This window comes from Lissotriton vulgaris, chromosome 8, assembly GCF_964263255.1.
Source record: "Lissotriton vulgaris chromosome 8, aLisVul1.2, whole genome shotgun sequence".
Lineage (NCBI taxonomy): Eukaryota > Metazoa > Chordata > Amphibia > Caudata > Salamandridae > Lissotriton > Lissotriton vulgaris.
In genome coordinates, this window is record NC_141696.1 from 63,166,140 (window position 1) to 63,184,023 (window position 17,884).

The window sequence follows — 17,884 nt, forward strand, 5'->3', positions numbered from 1 at the left end:
GCTGTCGCGAACGGCCAGATTTTCCATGTGCGGACACTGAAACCCATTGTACATTTGGCCCTTAAATCTTACACTTTTCTGCAAACCAGTATTTCAGGACTGCATATAACCATGTTAAGAGAGAGGAATGACCAATATGGGGATATACAAACCAGAAAAAAGCTAAGGAAGGAATACAACCTCCTCAAAATAATATTTTGTCCTCTAGAATATAGACACTATTATTCGAATGGGTACTGAAAAAATTTCCCTCGTACAAGGAATCTTAATCTCATAAGAAAAGTAGTAGTAGGTCTTTACACTGCCATTAGTGTTTACATTTACCTTACAATATTCTAGATTGGTTACGTAAAGGTCAGAGTCGTGGGAAACCACAAAAAATATATAATAGCGTTATCCATGGCTAATTGCTCCAAATACAACGTTTAAACATTTGCAACATTTACAAGTTCATGAAATTTAATTGATAGGAAATATCAGGACATCCAGTAGAAAAGGCAAAGATGCAGTGCTATGCAATACAAATGCTGTCCTATCTTTCACAAACTTCTATAATTAAAGATAAGGTTAGGCAAAATGTAAACTAGTGAAACCTTAGTGCTAGACTGCAATACATTGTAGCTATTAAATGACTTTGATCTTAATTGCAAACTTAGCCCTAATGAACACAAGGCAATAAACTGAAGCATATGTGTCACTTGTACTTGCAAACCAAGGGACCAGCATCTTATCGGTCACAAACAAACTGAGGCATAAGAGGGGAAATATCTTGAGATGAAAGATCACCTGGCGCTCAGACTAGAGGACAGATAGCTAACCAACCAGGTTTGACATATATGGCAGGTCAAAGGGAGGCAATGAGAAGCTGATGAATATAATATAAGGCGCTGCAGAGTTGACATTTGAGTCATACAGGGCCATAGCTTGGTCAATAAAATTGGGGGGTGTGCGCATCAGAGTTCCCAACAATCATGTTGCGATATCTTGTTAAAACACATTGTATGAGAAGCAGTACATGAGGAGGGCTTAAGGGGCAGTGGAGAAAGAGAGGAGGGTGGATTGTTAGGGGCACCTAAACAACAACATTTTTCAAATCAATCAACATTTTATTAAGGCCTTCAAAACAGAAACAAGAGGGAGAACATGTGTGAGTATGTGTGTGTGTTTTTGTCAGTGTGGGCAAGTAAATATTCCAGATAAAATCCAACAGATACTTCACCATACTTGACTAAAAGCACTTGTACCCAACTATTTACTACAGAATATATTTTTTGCGGGCTTACACACAAAGCCCCTTTCCCCACTTCTCTGAAGCTACACCCCTCGAGTCACACCAATCTCGGACTCACATTTCGATTTAATCCCTAAGCCTGTCCTTCCCTGGGTGCATGGAATCAACAAGATCAGTGGATGTTTGTGAGGATCATTATCCGAAGGGCTTGAATTTATAGCCTTGTATTGTAGTACTGCAGGCTGAGGTCACTTCACTCTTGTGCAACCCTCATTGGACCATACTTACCTCTGTTTTGTACTGTATTCACATCATTGTTACTCAGATTTGGCTCCTGATGGTTGTGATTGTCTTTTCCTGCTACTGCTCTACTGATGAACTAAGCCCCATTATAAGGTATTATTTAGGGTTTTTGGGGTAGGGATGTGCATAGGTGTAAATATTCCAATGTGTTAGTTATTGATGTGTAACTTAGTGTTCGGTAAGGTATTGCAATAGGTCCTACTGTAGTTTGTGTAGTGTTGGTTAATATATTGGATATTGTGATTATATCCTATGTTGGCCTGATTCTCAAAGGTGAACTGAAGACAAAAGTCTAACTTTATGACATTCGGCATCCACAAAGGTATTTACGAGTAGTAAAGTTAGACTTTTGTTTCAAATTAACTTAAGTTTCGGTCTTAAGTTGGGCTGAGGCCAAACGTCTAGCCTCAGTTAAACTCAAGACCTCAACTTAAGTTGAAGTGAGACAAAAGTCTAATTTTACTACTCGTAAATGCTCCTTGTGAATATCTAAAGTCGTAAAGTTAGACTTTTGTCTCAGTTTACCTTTGTGAATCGGGCCTAATGTTTATAAAGCTTACTGTAATGTCTGCAGTTTCTATGAAGCATATATTATATGAGAGTGAATATATGGTGTTATTGTATAGGTTTTTAAGTCAGGTGTAAGGGATTTTCTTTTCCCATTTTGGATGCGATCTTTGCTTAGAAAGATAATAGTTTTAGTTATATTTTAAAAACATTATTATTAATTTCCTTTTATTGATGTTCCTGGAGTGGATTTTACCTTTGTTTTATCAGGTTGTTTTTGGTTTCCTAGGATTTGTTATACGGTTCCTATGGATTTAGTATGACTGTGTAATAAAACAACAAGAATTTCACAATATAGAGATTGAGTCTACTTATATTATTAGTAAATGTTTGAGTATTAGGTTAGTTCACTGTCCCACATCTAAACCATTAACGTCACAGGATAATAGAGGTTTTTTGGAACCTCAAACATGACCATTCCAATTCCCAAGATATTTGTAGAAATAGGTCTAACCCTTTCATTCATTACATTTGCATACCCAAGATGTCACAAGAATTGATATTGACGTACAATTTCAAATATTCATTGAGAAAGATATTGTTCTTGTAAATAAAACATGAGCTTCAAATATTAATCAGATGAAACATATTATTGTCATACGCATTATTAAAATGGGGAAAATACATATAATTCAACCATGTTAATTGCTTCTAATGTTACCAATATTACTTCTATCTGACATTATTACTTCTACAATAAAGATAGCAAAACAGGAGTGCCCATTTGCTAGACCTGTTTTGATGATCGATCCCCTATACCTTGGTATTATGTGTCAGGAAGCCTGCCCTAATGCATTAACAAATGCACCTGTCTAAGTGTGCAAGCTTGATACTTCTTTCTGCACAACTTTTTTCCTTCTCAGGATGAAGGTTGGGATCAGCAGGGCTGTATCTCAATCACAGTTAACACAGCTCCATAATAACCTCAGCATGAAGTGCTCCTCTCATAGAGACTAACATTGATGCTGTTTGTATAATAAAACACTGTCCTAGTCATACTGTGTAAGATGTGCAGAACAGAGTCTTTAGTTTTTCTACAGGGAAAGAGTTGTCTCCTATGAGCACGCAGAAAAAAACCAAGGGTATTGTGTTCTGATTGTGATACCCTGCAACTAATTGTGTAGACTGCAAGGCGACAATGCCTACCAGAAATAAATGTGTATGTAGCACATTCTGTTTTTTTTTTTATTGAAATCAGATACCTTATACATATCTTATAACACATATACTCAGCCAATTTCATATTTTCATAATGGCCAGAATAACACAATCAGCAAATTGCAGGTATTTTAACTTTTCATGTCATTATTTATACTTATCAAACTTTGTGATTTCATAATGGCCAGACTGACACAATCAGAAACTTAGTTATTTTAACTTTTATGTCTCAATATTGCTATACATCCCAAATGAATTTTGCTATTCTTATTCATATACATATATTCATCCAATCCCTAATCTATCCCTCTCTATCGGATCTAAATTCATCCGTATATCATGCCCTAATAGCATCAGACTTGAAGTAATTTTTAGTTCTTTGTTCGGTAACTGAAACCAGAGTTTTTCTATGCCCTCTTTTAACAAACCCAGCTTTCCACAAGAATAAAACATATGTATACTATCTGCTGGGTCTAACATACATCTCGGTCATTTATCGGTCTGTCTCTTTCCCCACTCGAATAATTTGGCAGGCGTATAATAGAGATTGTATACCGTTTTAAATTGTTGGGCTGTAAGGTTAGCTGACATAAAGGTCTAAATCCCAATCTCTAAAAACATATCTATATCTATCTCTCCATCCTCAAGCTTATCAGCCCACTTTGATTCTATTTTAGCTAGATCATCAGGTTTCTTTTTTAATATCACTTGATAAAAATCCTTTATTTTGCTTTCTGGATTTCTCATAATCTCTAATAAAGGGGGCGATTCCATTCTAATACTCCCTTTAGCGAGCCCTTTTATTCGATTCTGTATTTGTACTTAAAGCATAAGCTTTGATGTATATCAAACCGTTGAACTAGTTCTATAAAAGCCTTTCTCACTTCATTAAAATACAAATCAGCCAAGGATACAATCCCCGCATGCTCCCACTTCTTAGCCATACCATCATAAAATACTAATGTTAAGAGATCAGAATGCCAGAGTGATGTATATTTGTTATACCTACTAATTCAACAAGTTTTCCCAACTTTTTTCCAGATTTTTATCGCACTCTCAATGAATTTATAGCAAGATTTCTTAAAATTGTTTGGGTTGCTTTGTCGTTGCAATAGTCCCACTGCAGCATTCCCTATAGCTAATTTATATATAGTAGGTATTCTCGGCTGCTCCATCCCTTCCGCTTGCAAAAAATAGAGAGTTTGAAACTGTTGCAGGGCGGTAGCTCCCCAGCCTCCCCCTTCTTTAGGTAGCGTCAGATATTTATATGCCAGTCGTACCTTTTGATATCCCCAAATAAATTTGGCAAACAAAGCCTCGATACTATGAATTTTGGTGGCGACAAGTTCCAGCGGTATTGCACGTATTAGATACAGAATTTTGGGAAATATCTTCATCTTAATTACATTGATTCTGCAGATTATTTTAAGGTGGAGGTTATTCATACGCCTAAGCTCACTATTTATTGTTTCCAGGGGTGCCGCTCGAGAGAGACTCTGTGTTTGGGATTCCACCTGCACGCTACAGGAGTAGCTTGGAGCTCCTACCTTGCCCTGGTCTTGTGGGCGAATAGACTGGTGTCCCTGGAGGTTCTGGCCGCAGAGGAGGTGAGAGGCACGGCGAGTGGGACTGCGAGGACCAGCATTCCTGCACAGCATCGCCAGCTGGTTCCTCTTCCCGCCCGCGCCGCGCCCCCTCCCAGTGCCACGCCCCCCGCCTGAGCGTACTTCACCTCTCGCGGCCCCCGCTTCGCGGGAGCCGCTCGAGAGAGACTCTGTGTTTGGGATTCCACCTGCACGCTACAGGAGTAGCTTGGAGCTCCTACCTTGCCCTGGTCTTGTGGGCGAATAGACTGGTGTCCCTGGAGGTTCTGGCCGCAGAGGAGGTGAGAGGCACGGCGAGCGGGACTGCGAGGACCAGCATTCCTGCACAACATCGCCAGCTGGTTCCTCTTCCCGCCCGCGCCGCGCCCCCTCCCAGTGCCACGCCCCCCTGTCATACATAAGAGCCCCTGGATACGCGCATCGCGGGACGCACGCGGGGCGGAGAAGGGGCGAAGACCGGGCAAAGAGCGGGCCGTTAGAGGCCGGCAGAGACCGGACCGGGCCACCCCTCTAACGTCGTGCCTGTTCCAAGTTTCCTCCCTTTCATATCTCCAGTCAGCGGCCCTGACTGCTCCTTTCGCCATGGCTACCAGAGTATCCAGGAGCAAGGCTGCTCAACAGTGCTCTAGCACACTGGAAAAATTCTTTCCCAAGGCCAGTGCTGTGGTCAACAAAGGACACACAGTGCCAGACACTCTCCCTGAGGTGAGCACAGAAAATGTGTCAGTGGGATCCTCCGATTCCTCTTCAATTGATGTTAGTACTCCAATACCCCTTGACGCTACCCACTTATCACTCATGGATAGTATTGACCAGACAATTGAGTCAGTCCTCCAACAACTCAGGACCCCGTCAAACCTACAGAGGGATAGTGAGTCCTTGCGTCTCTCCGGGGTGGTGGAGACCACTCCTTATGTGAACTGTGCGGAAATGACTAACTCGCAGGATGGGGGCCAAGTTGTAGTGCTAACGGAATCCGTAAGCAGCAGAGTGGACCATCCTCCGAAAAGGAAAAGGTCAAGGAAGCTAAGAGGGGCAAAAAGGGCCAAAGTGGACAAAACCAATCAAACACTGGATGTCAGTACGGACATTTCGGCTTCTCCTGAGGTCACTTCCCCGGGAATTGGGTCTGATCAATCAGGCTCGACATTAGTCACAGCTGTACCAGTGTGCTCTGGGCCGTTTATATTTGGTTGAACCCCTCCTAAGATTGCAGATGCCCTAATTAGTTCACTTACGGACATCCTTAAGAACCTATTGAAACCCTTGTCTGCAAAACTGGACTCCATAGATGCTAGACTCATGGCTCTAGAAACCTCACACAACAGAAATAGTCCCAGTAGGGGGTTGGGTCCAAGTGCACAGACGGCTCCACGGGAATCAGTGGGGAATAGACCTCCTACTGCTGAAACAAGCACACAGGCCCAGACTGGGGCACAACACAGCACCACAGGTAGCCATGTCCCCCTATTGCCCTCTTCACAAACGTCCAGGCCCCCTGTCCCGCACCTAGAAGATCCAAGCAACCGACACCACCCCAACCAACGAGTGAGGGGTGTGCTAACAACAGACATACTGGTCGCCCCATTAGTCCTAACACTAGGCGTAGGGCGGTCAATCTGCCCCCTGAGGCAGTGCCATACACAGCGATTATGGTGGGAGTTCCTGAGCTCACTGGTGACACTAGAGAGCCACAGGACTCACTCCGTAATAAGGTAATTAGCTGGCTCAACATCAACAGGCACCTCCCTCCCAATATTAAAGGAGATGTGTTGATGGTTAGAAGGATCCCATGGATTGGAGTTACCCCCAAGAACAGGGCTGGGGACTGTATCATAGTCAGCTTTAAAAGCCCACTGGTTGCCCCTTATATTTGCAACTGGCTGGTAAGGCCTGACAAGTCCAACATCGAATTAGTGTCCCTCTCACACTTCTACCCAAATGTTTGTAATCCAGTTGTGGGAAGGGATCAGAGCTGGACTAGAGTGGGCTTTGCAGTAGATGGTTCACGGTACAGACCCAAGCATAATACACTTCCCGCTCATGGCAATTTCATCCATCAGAATAGATTCTCCTGCCTGGACCAAGTAGATTGACCACAAAGGGGAGACATACTACAACATCCAGAAAAATCTGCCGTTGGGTTTCCAGACAGGGGGGAAGGTTTATCTGTTCCCACAATTGATAAATGGATCCAGGTCACTGCCAATGAGGGGGGGTTCTCCTTGGGAAGCATCCCAGTTCAAGCAGAGGAATCATCAAGCACACTGACTGCTTCTACAATGCAATCAGTGGAGCTTGCTGTATTACCCACCCGCCGCCCTCCATAACTGGTTTCGGTGACCCGGACAATCCTACACATGACATCCCGCCCGTCTCAAGTGAAGCAGGTTTGCAACCTCCAGGTCCAGGGTTGAGTATTCTCTCCTCTAATGTGGCAGGCATTTCAAGTAAGGTGGGCACCCCGGAGTGGGATCTCCTAGTAAAAGAAAGTGATATCCTCCTTTTCCAGAAGACGTGGGCAAGGGAACCACAGTCTAGGAGGGGGTTTGATATCTCTGAAATCCCGGCAAAGTGGAATGGGAGGGGGAGACCTGCGGGTGGTCTAGCAATCTGGGTGGCGAGCCACATTGGGTGCCAGGTGGAAAGGTTGGATACACTCTCACAGGACATTCAGTGTGTGCTCCTCAGATGGCCCGGCAGAAGAACATGGGCCATTGTTAACGTCTACTCACGACCAGTCGCTGTGGGCAATGAATCCCCCACCCTAGTTGAACTCTCATCTTTTCTAGGACAATTGCCAGGTGACCTGAAAATAGTGATGGGAGGGGACTTCAACTGCCACTTCGAACCCCTGGAGGGCCTAATGGAGGGCGCCTTTACTGCCGAAGATGATCATTGGGGAGTTCCACCTTCCTCCTCACCACACCCCAAAGCTTGGTCTCCGTTGGCAGTACAACTTACGTCCCTCACCTTGAACTTTGCACTGACGGCGTGCAATGGACGCACCCCATCTGACACTCCTTCGATGTGCACATTCAACAAAAAGGGCCTTGAGTCAAGGCTGGACTACATATTCATAGACATCTCCATGTGGTCTAAAGTTCAAGATTTCAGAGTGGTTCCGAGGACAGATAGTGACCACAATTCCCTTTTGTTGGAGATCCAGCATCCAGCCCCTGTCGTAGGGCCGTCAACCACTGACTCCGGAGACGACCAGGGGGACTTACTCCTCACTACAAGCAGGCGTCGGGTGAAATGGGGGAAGCTGGTTGACAAAGAAGATGCTATAAACAAATTATATGGCTTAGCACTCCCCAGGTTCCAGGAGGTGGATGCTCTCATTAACCAACTAAGACCCCCCGATTACAATGAGAGACTATCTGGCATTCACCAGGCCTTAGTGAGGGACCTTGCAGATGTCTTCAACCCGGTGGTACACCCAAGAAGGAAAAAGACTCGTACCCCGACTTGGTACACCATTACCTGCAGGAAAGCTAAATCTGAGTTACTTTCCGCTATCAAAGAGGGTAGTGACAAGGCGAGGGTTGTAGCCCTTAGGAGGGAGTATAAGTTAGCACTGGCCAATGCAAGGGCAGAGTGGGATTGGAACCATTGGCACGAACTGACTGAAGCCCTTAAATCAAAAGACTCTAGAAAATTCTGGGCCCTGGTAAATAACGGAACTGGGGATCTTATATCCGCAGTGGAACCTAACATTGCCCCCTCTGTTTGGGAGGCCCACTTCGGAGCACTATATCAAGAAACCACTCTATGGCCCAAAGGGATGGCGGTGGAGTCCCCCTGTCCTCTGGACATGGCCCTGGAATTCTCCTTAGGTGAGGTGAAGATAGCATTGGAGCGCTTAGTTCTGGGGAAGGCACCGGAGTTGGACAAGCTACCCGGTGATATTTTCAGACACCATCCTGACATCTGGGGCCTGTACCTTCTCATCCTCTTTAATGCTATATTAGGAGGTATGGCGGTCCCATCCTCTTGGTTAGGGGCTGAAATAGTGCTGATCTACAAGAAAGGGTCCCCTCTGAGTCCGGCCAACTATAGGCCAATTAGCCTTATAGATGTCCCCCAAAAGCTTTTGGCGCGTCTTATTCTGAACCATCTATTAGACTGGGTAGAGGATAATGACATCATGAGTCCCTTGCAGGCTGGCTTCAGGAAAAAAAAGTCGACCATGGACCAGATCTTCTGCCTCGTCCTCCTCTACTGGAAGACGGTGAGGATCGAGGGGGGAAGATTGTACATGGTCTTCGTGGATCTGAGGTCAGCCTTTGACCTAGTCCCGCGCAGGAAACTGTGGGAGGTGTTGGAAAAGCTAGGAGTTCCCCCCCAGTTACTTAACATCCTAGCCAGGCTGCATGAGAACAACTATGCGCAGGTCAGGTGTGGGAGAGATGGCAATCTTTCATCCAGGTTCCCTGTCCGTCGAGGGGTGAGGCAGGGTTGTGTCTTGGCACCGACCCTGTTTTGTTTATTCATCAATAATGTCATCTCACACCTGGAAAACATCAAGGACAACGACGCCCCATGTTTGGCAGGCAGGAAGGTACCGGCAATTATGTTTGCCGATGACACCCTCCTCCTTTCCAAATCCCCCATGGTGATCCAGAGGATCCTGGATGGATTTGGTCTTTTCTGTCGACAGCACGGGTTGGAGGTGAATACAGAGAAGACCAAGTTCATGATCTTCAATCCACCAACTAAAACTAGGCCCAATCCCACCCTGGGGACTGCCAGCCTTGAGAGGGTGTCTACTTTTATATATCTGGGGGTAACATTGCAGGAAAATTTATCATGGGACCGCCAGATAGTACGATCTAGGGTCAAACTGTCCCAACTGTCGGGCGCAATCCTGAAGGTGGCCAATACTTCTTCCTTCAAGCCCATAAGTCCGGCCCTTGAAACTTACAGGACCCAGGCCAAGGCAGCGGCCATGTACGGCAGTGAGTTATGGGGGTATAAAGCGGGAAAGGACCTATCAATAGTTGAAAATAGCTTTCTAAGGTGCCTATTAGCTCTCCCACGTGCTACGCCACTTCAGCCTTTGAGAATGGACATGGGTCTCCCCCCTATTGCAGAGGAGCTTGTGTCAAAGCCAGTGAAGTTCTGGCACAGGCTCTGGTCTACGAATGAACTTCACCACTATAGGGAGGATCTTACCCACGTCATGAGCTTGAACTGTAGTGGCAGAATCCCCTGGCTCGCCTTTGTGAAAAACGAACTGTTCGCCATGAATCTCCGTGACCTCTGGGAGGATGCTGCGCGAGGTTGCCAAACAATTTCACGCAAAGCCCTGTCACAAATCTACAAAGACAGGTCCCTTGCACACCTGATGGACGCTCAAAACAGCGGCACCTTAACTTCGCGATTTTTAGAATCCAAAAATTCATATGTCTTTGAACCTTTTATGGATTTTATTTTCCCCATCCTGGCGAGGAAATTGTTCGTTCAATGGAGGCTTGGCACACTCCCCATTAACTCATTCACCTGCAAGGGGACCAATGGGGGTGATACAACATGTCCCTGCTGCAATAACTATGTGGAAGATGACCTCCACTTCTTGTTTGTGTGCCCTGCATATCAAAGGCCCAGGAAATATTGGATAGCGCCGCTATGTAAGAACCTAGGGTTCAGAGAGTATGTACAGGCATACAGGATCTTGAAAACCAGTACCCTGGGCCACATTGTGTTCGCTGTATCCAAATTTCTTATGGCTATATGGTTGATTAGAAAGAAAAAGCCCTCTGAAGCCCCCTGAACTTTTTAATGTCATTTTAATTCCTTCCTCGCTGGGAGAGTGTATTTTATTCATTGTATTTTAAAAATGTATTTTAATGTAGGTAATGTCTTGCACTGCATCTTTTATGGTCTATATGGCCGAAATAAAGAATTTTTGGATTGGATTGGATTGTTTCCAGGACTGGGTCAATATTTACAGCCCAGAGACTATTGACTCCTGCTGTTATTTTAACTCCTACATATGTGGCTATCTTGGTTACCCCAGAGTCTTGTATCTGGCATTTAGCGGAACATACTATTTGAGTTTTGGTTTTATTTAAAAGATATCCCGACTTCTCCCCATATTTTAAACTCATTGATAGCCTCTCAAGGTTCAGCTGTTATTATCACAATATCATCTGCATATGCGAGAATTTGTGTCTCATAGCCATGCATTATAACCGGTTTTATTAATTGATTATGCAAAACACGAGTAATGAAGGGGTCCAAATAATATGGGAGAACAAGGCCAGCCTTGTTGTGTGCCTCTGGCGATCTCCAACTTCCTAGAAGTATGAACCATAATTTGAATCTGAGCATATGGCATGTAATACATAGCCTGAAGGGCTCTTATAATTCCATAGGGAAATCCCCTATCTACCAAGTTTCCCAACAAATATTGCCAGGCCACGTGATCAAAGGCTTTTTCCAAGTTCAAGAGGACCCCAGCCATCTCTCTATCCTCTGCCTCTGCAATATCCAAAATTGAAATAAGCAGTCTAGTATGGTCTGTGGTCCACTTTCTGGGAACAAAACCGTGTTACCATGGTAATATAAGTGCAACAATAGTCTTTTGTAGCCGGGTGGCCATTATTTTAGAATAAACGTTTGCATCCGTGTTCATAAGTGATATTGGATGGTAAGAGGATGGCATTGCTGATGGCTTTTCTTTCCATATCGGTACCTTGCCATGATGCGGGTGGGATCCCTCTAAATTATATACCGATAAATAAGTCTTGCATAGTGGGAAGTATTGGAGATGATAACATTTTATAGACTTCTACCAGAATTTTATCGAGACAATGAAGTTTTCCCCAGGGATAGGGATCCTAAAGCAGCCTGCACTTCTTCTATGGTTATCTCTTGTTCTAATTCTAAGGCGGCTTCAGTATCAAGTGTTGGTAGCATAGGCCGATCGCCTCCTGTTTCCTCATGGTCCACCAAGCATTCCTCTGGCTGATACAGCCTGCTATAGAATTCCTCAAATACCTCTGTATTTTCCTGTGGACCAGATTCTAAGTGGTTGCTACTATCCCTAATTCTTACAATATTGTTCCTGGTGACTTTCTGTCTTGTTATTAAAGCTATGAACCACCCGTCGCCTCTCCATACTCATATAGTTTTCCCCGATAGGCTTGGAACATCTGGGCAACTTTAGTCTGAAAATATGCATATATTTCCGATTTGGCTATAGCTAATTCAATCATTTGTTCACCCAGTAGATTCTCAGAGTCCCCTTCATTTATTATCCGAACATGCTCTGCCTCAAGTTCAGCTAGGTTACTTATTAATAGATCCAAGTGTACTTCATGATCAGAGTACAATTGGTGCATTTTATAATATCTAGATTTCCTATCAATAATTGTGAAGCTAAAAAATAATCTAATCATACGAATTACCTGTGTGGATGGGAAACATATGTCAATCCAGGATTGTTTTGTTGTTTTTCTGCCCATACATCACACAGGCCATGGCTATCTTTGAGTGCCTTAAATGCCTTATAGACCTTCGGCTTCCTTCCTACATATTTCACTTTTTGAGTCTTACTCGCATCCAGATGTATATTAAAATCCCCACAAACTATCAATTGCTGGGGCCAGTTAGCTTGTGCTTCTGTGGCCCGCCTTCTTCCTGTTACAATGATGTTAACCAGACTTATATATTTATTTACTCATTTATTTATTTATTTAATTTAACTGTGTGTCTATCTATGTAGTAACCTGCCCATTAATTCCTAGCAACCCCATTTCCTTGTTGCTCATATAGAATCTAGATATTCTTTTGCTTGTACTTCTGATACAAAAAATCTTGTCTGACCTTTCCTAACTACTTTTAGTGTGGCTGGGTTTAGCAGAAACACATGTGCCCCCTTGTCCTGGAAAGGGGTTATGAGTTGGTGCAGCTGCCATCTTTTTGCTACAATTTGGTGACAATATTCGGGTCTTACAAAAAAATTAAATCACTTCCTATCCGGTCGTGCTAGATCATATAGAGCTTGGTGTGCTAGAAAAATGTTAAAACATATCAAAATAGCCCTTGGCCTAATCCCGGTTTGACCTCTTTTTGATATCTGCTGTCTAAATGGACACCTGTGGGCTCTTTGAATCTCCGTAAACCAATTCCACATTGTTAGATCCGGTAAGGCTTCAGAAAAAAGGGCAATTAAAAATTTCCGAAAATTTGACCCCTCAGTACCTTCTGGGATACCTAATACTCTAAGGTTGTTGCGGCGTAATCGGTTCACTAAATCAACTAGTTTCATTTGAGTGTCATCTTTATGAGAAGTCATAGCTTTCAAGGTGATTTTTTGTAATACCATGCAGTCAATATTCTCCCATCCGCCTTTCATTCTGTCAGTAAATTCATTGCAGATTTTTGCTATTCTCCTGACAGTAGTTTGTAATTTTCTGCAAGCAGTGTGTGTCTTGAGATTCTCTGTACGGCTTTCAAGTCTATGGTCTACTATAGATTGATAGATTGCAGCCAAAGCTATTTCTCCCGTCTGGCCTTCTGTTGCACCTGTAGTGCCCAGAGGAGGATCCTCACTTTCTGTGCCTGGGAGATTGGGCTCAAGATTAGGCTCAGGAGAAAGGGAGATCTCCCACATCAAGCTTTTGACCAACCCGGGGTGGGGTGCCTTCTCCTTGTCAGTCAGCTCTTTGTGCACCATAGTTGTATCCAAATTAGTTTCATCCACATTTGAAATATTCGATTCATTCCACAAACTGGTTGCTTATCCCTCCAGTGATCCAGATCTTGGCCCCCAGCCTTGTTCATCATGCTCTGCTTGTTCCTCCTCTGATGAATCCGAGGGTTCTGAGAGGGAGTAAAAATTCTCACCTGAATCCCCCTCTCTGCTAGTCTTTACTACACTTCCCTCCTTCAGATCATCCTCCATAGAGAGGTCCAATGTAGCTACATTTTAGGGGTGCTCTGTATCTATGATTGGCTCACCGTGCCTTATCTCTGACGCACTCTGTTGTGCTTCTAGGGTAGTCTGATTGAGTATCCAGGAAAGGTCGTTTTCCCTATTGGAATGTTCTTTGGCTTTCCGCTTATCCACTGCGCCCTCAGGGTTTTCACATAATGACATGTTAATTGGCATATCTGAAATACTAGCCCCCGCCTCAGCAGTCGCCATCTTTTCTTGTGTACCATTTTCATGTTAATTCCAGCCTTCATCACAGCCTCTACTTTCCTCCCATCCTGACAGTCCATTTGACCTCAAGTCTTACCGCCACAAGCTGATTTTGGGGGCATGATGAAATAAATTGCGATCAATTCAATTTGACAACAGAGGTTACACCCTTAATTTCCTTTAGCTTCTGTATTCCTAACTCTTTAGATGCTCAGACCACTGACACAAGTCTTTTTCCCAGATCGTTGGGAGTTTTGTTGCCTTTCCTCCCGTTCGCCCCGTGTACTGCTGTTTAACATTGTAGCGTGTACTCCTCTGCCCATCTTCACAGCGGACCGCCACCGAGCAGCGCGCTTACCCGCAAGAAGCTTGAGAGTGCTTTCTCTCATCTGCAACAGCCTCTGAAGGTTTCCTGGCTTGGGCTCGTACCTCAGCTCCCTGCCACTGTGATTTCCAGCCGATTGGATATCCGCCTCTCAATGCCAGGACATCTCCAGCTCTCCTTGCACACAGGTGGGATTAGCAATTAGCGGTTAGGCAAGTTGGTTGAACACGGAGCAGTCCTTTTCCATTGCTACCATAGGTATCGTTGAGCGCCTTGCTTACTAACAGCAGCTATCACTGTGGGGGTAACAAGTTTTTCCTTTGAGTTCAATTTCATAAGTTCACAGTTTACTGTCATATCCTGGTATTATGCCGAAGTGTTCAACTCATAGAGACTTCTCTCAGTGAGGAGCTCATCTCTCTCATGTCTGACTAGGGGTCGCCATCTTTGCCATATGTAGCACATTCAATAGGAGAAAAATATGTAAAAGGTCATCATTAGAGAACAGGTGTAAAGTTAAAAAGGGAAGCTAAAATTGAAGCTAAACGCAGGCCCCACAACAGATCATAGTATATTTCTGTGTATTTACTTTTTTTTAAGTTTCAAACTGTGGATTCACATTTTGACATTTCATTTTTGCATTTTTTGGAGTTTCAATTGCCTATTCATGCTGATTTCTTTTTGTGTACAGTGGAGCTGAATTGTGGACATTAGCTAAAGAATTGTATGTTGACTTTTTTATATGTTTTGTGGTGGAAAAGGTCTGCTGCTGTGCTAATTATGTATTTAACTTTGAGTATATGTGTATGTTCTGTTTATTATGTATGTGCTGTAAAGTGCTTGCTATGTTTTCAATTGTATGAGATTTTCTGTTGTTTGTATAACGTATTTGTAATAACTATTACTTTAAATATTTTTTATCAAATGTATTCTGTACGATTTTCTTTAAACTTATAGTACACACTTCATAAGTAAGATACGTTCTGTAATATTTATTAATATGTGAGTTATGAGTTTGTTATATTGATAGGTGCTTTATATATAGTATTGATTTTGCTATCATGTTGAGGTAGTATAGTCCTTTGTTTTTTACAATGAGTCTTTCCTTGAATTGAACCATTTTGTACACTTTCATGGTCTTTTTAGATATTTTAGGTTTAAAGTGGTGTATTAATTATTGTATTATAAGTTATTGGTAGCTTTGTTCTTTTTGGAGGATTTCTAGGAGTTTTTATGGGGTAGGGTGGCTTTGGCCTCAAGTGGATTAGAAGGCCATTGTCCATTTCTGCCAAGGAGTTGTTGGTTTTTGCTTGTGGATGAATGATGCTGTTACATTCCACCATGGTATTTGAATGTTGAGTTCACATGTGTGGCCAGAATGGTGCAGTATGCCAACTCAAGTGTCTTCCAAACTGTCCATTTGGGGTGTTGCAGGGATTCTGTGGATTCACAGAACTAACAGTAGGGAAAGTGTTGGATAGCGGAGGGATAAAAAATACTTTTCCCAATCCAGTGAGTGCAACAGTACAGAAAATGTTGGAAAGGGAAGGGACAACCTTTACTAATCCCACTCCAGTCAGTTAAAAAATAAAAACAAGCAAAATATCATCAACAAACGAAAAATATTTTATTAAATAAATAAATTAATATAAATATTTTAAAAATAAAAATAAATTCAGTATTGAAAATAAAGTAAACATTATAATGTTAAATAAACATCACAAATAACTACAAATGTTATCTGAAGATAAAATAAAAAAATGCTTTTCAAACATATAAATATTTTTATTTATTGACAAAAACATGTATTATTACATAAAGTTAGTCTATTTATTTCCTATTCTATACCACCACATAACTCACAACCCACATCTAAAATAAAAAACAAATATTTGCATAATTAACATAATTAATTATCAATTAAACAAATATTATTATTTAAAAAAACAAATTAAAACAGATACAATGTCATTAACTTCCCACCCTTTACATCTATAATCCCCACTACCCACACCTAAAATTAAACTGTAAAAAAATGTCTTATACAAATAAATGTTTTCAAATAAATAAAAGATAGTATTTACCAACTAATTATAAAGTAAGAAACATTTATTTACTCCCCCCCTTCACCCCTATAAACCAAAAACCTAAACAAAAAAAATATTAAACAATTAATCGAATTAATTGTCAATTAATTAATTACAATTAGGCACCAACTAATTAATAATTAAATAATAATAAATTACTTACCACTCATTACCCATCAAAACCCCACAACCCGCAAATAAAAAATTAATCACACAACTTCCATATTTGTCAATTAATTTATTAATATTAATTAACAACTAATTATGAATTAATTAAAAATAAATTACTTCCCATCCTTTACTCCTATAAACCCCACAACCAGCACCTACAATTAATTACACAATTACCATAATTATCAATTAATTAATATCAATTAACAACTAATTAAGAAACAAAAAATATGTTCCACCCTTTATCCCATTAAACCCCACAACCAGCACCTAAAATAATGACACAATTACAATAAATAATTATCAATTGATTAATAATAATTAACAGCTAAATAATATTTAATTAAACAAATTACTTACCACCATATTCTCCTATAAACTCCGCGACCCACACCTAAAATGTATCAGAAAATTATGAATACACAATTAACAGCATGAAATCTCAATTAAATAAATATTAATAAAAACTAAAATATCCATTAATTTATCATAATTAAATTACTTTCCAACCTATTCCTCTACACACCCACAACCAGCTACGGAACTAAAAAAACACAAGATTTAATTGAAATAAAATTTGCATCTACAAAAAATTCAGCACATACATAAAAAATCATAAACAAAATGTATGCTGACAAAATACCATACATTTAAAATATAAACTAAAATACATAACACTAATTAAGCATCAATATTTTAAACAACTATATTTTTGCAAACAATATTAATGACTTTTATATTTTTTAAATCAATATTTCGTACCTTGAAGTCGATATTCTTAACCACAATATGCTTGCTGTTGATATTTCTGTGTCAAGATATTTAAAACTTGATATTAGTGTAAGTTGGCAAATCCAATTCGATATTTTGACTGAATCCCCTGTGTGAGGATACAGTGTGGCAAAAAGCAAAATGAGTTTGTGTAGAAATGTGCGCAAAGCAGAGGACAGTCTTCAATGTGCTCATCCTAACATCGGGAAAACGACAATGGCCTGCACAGGACATATGAGACTCTCCTTTTGGTCAGGATACAATGACAACAGTAGTCAGCGATGAGCAGAACCAAAGCACCTTTGGGAAGCAACTGAAGAAATACATACCAGATTGAGAAGGAAAGTTTTGTACGCAAAAATATATCCAACTACAGCGTATCATCAGGACCCAGGATGGAGGATGCCTAGTGGAATGCCAATAATTCCAGTAAAGTCTCCGAGCCTTCAAAAGTAATATTAGCTGCCATCCAATTGAGAAGGTCAAAAGAACAGACATGCTCCTCATATCAGT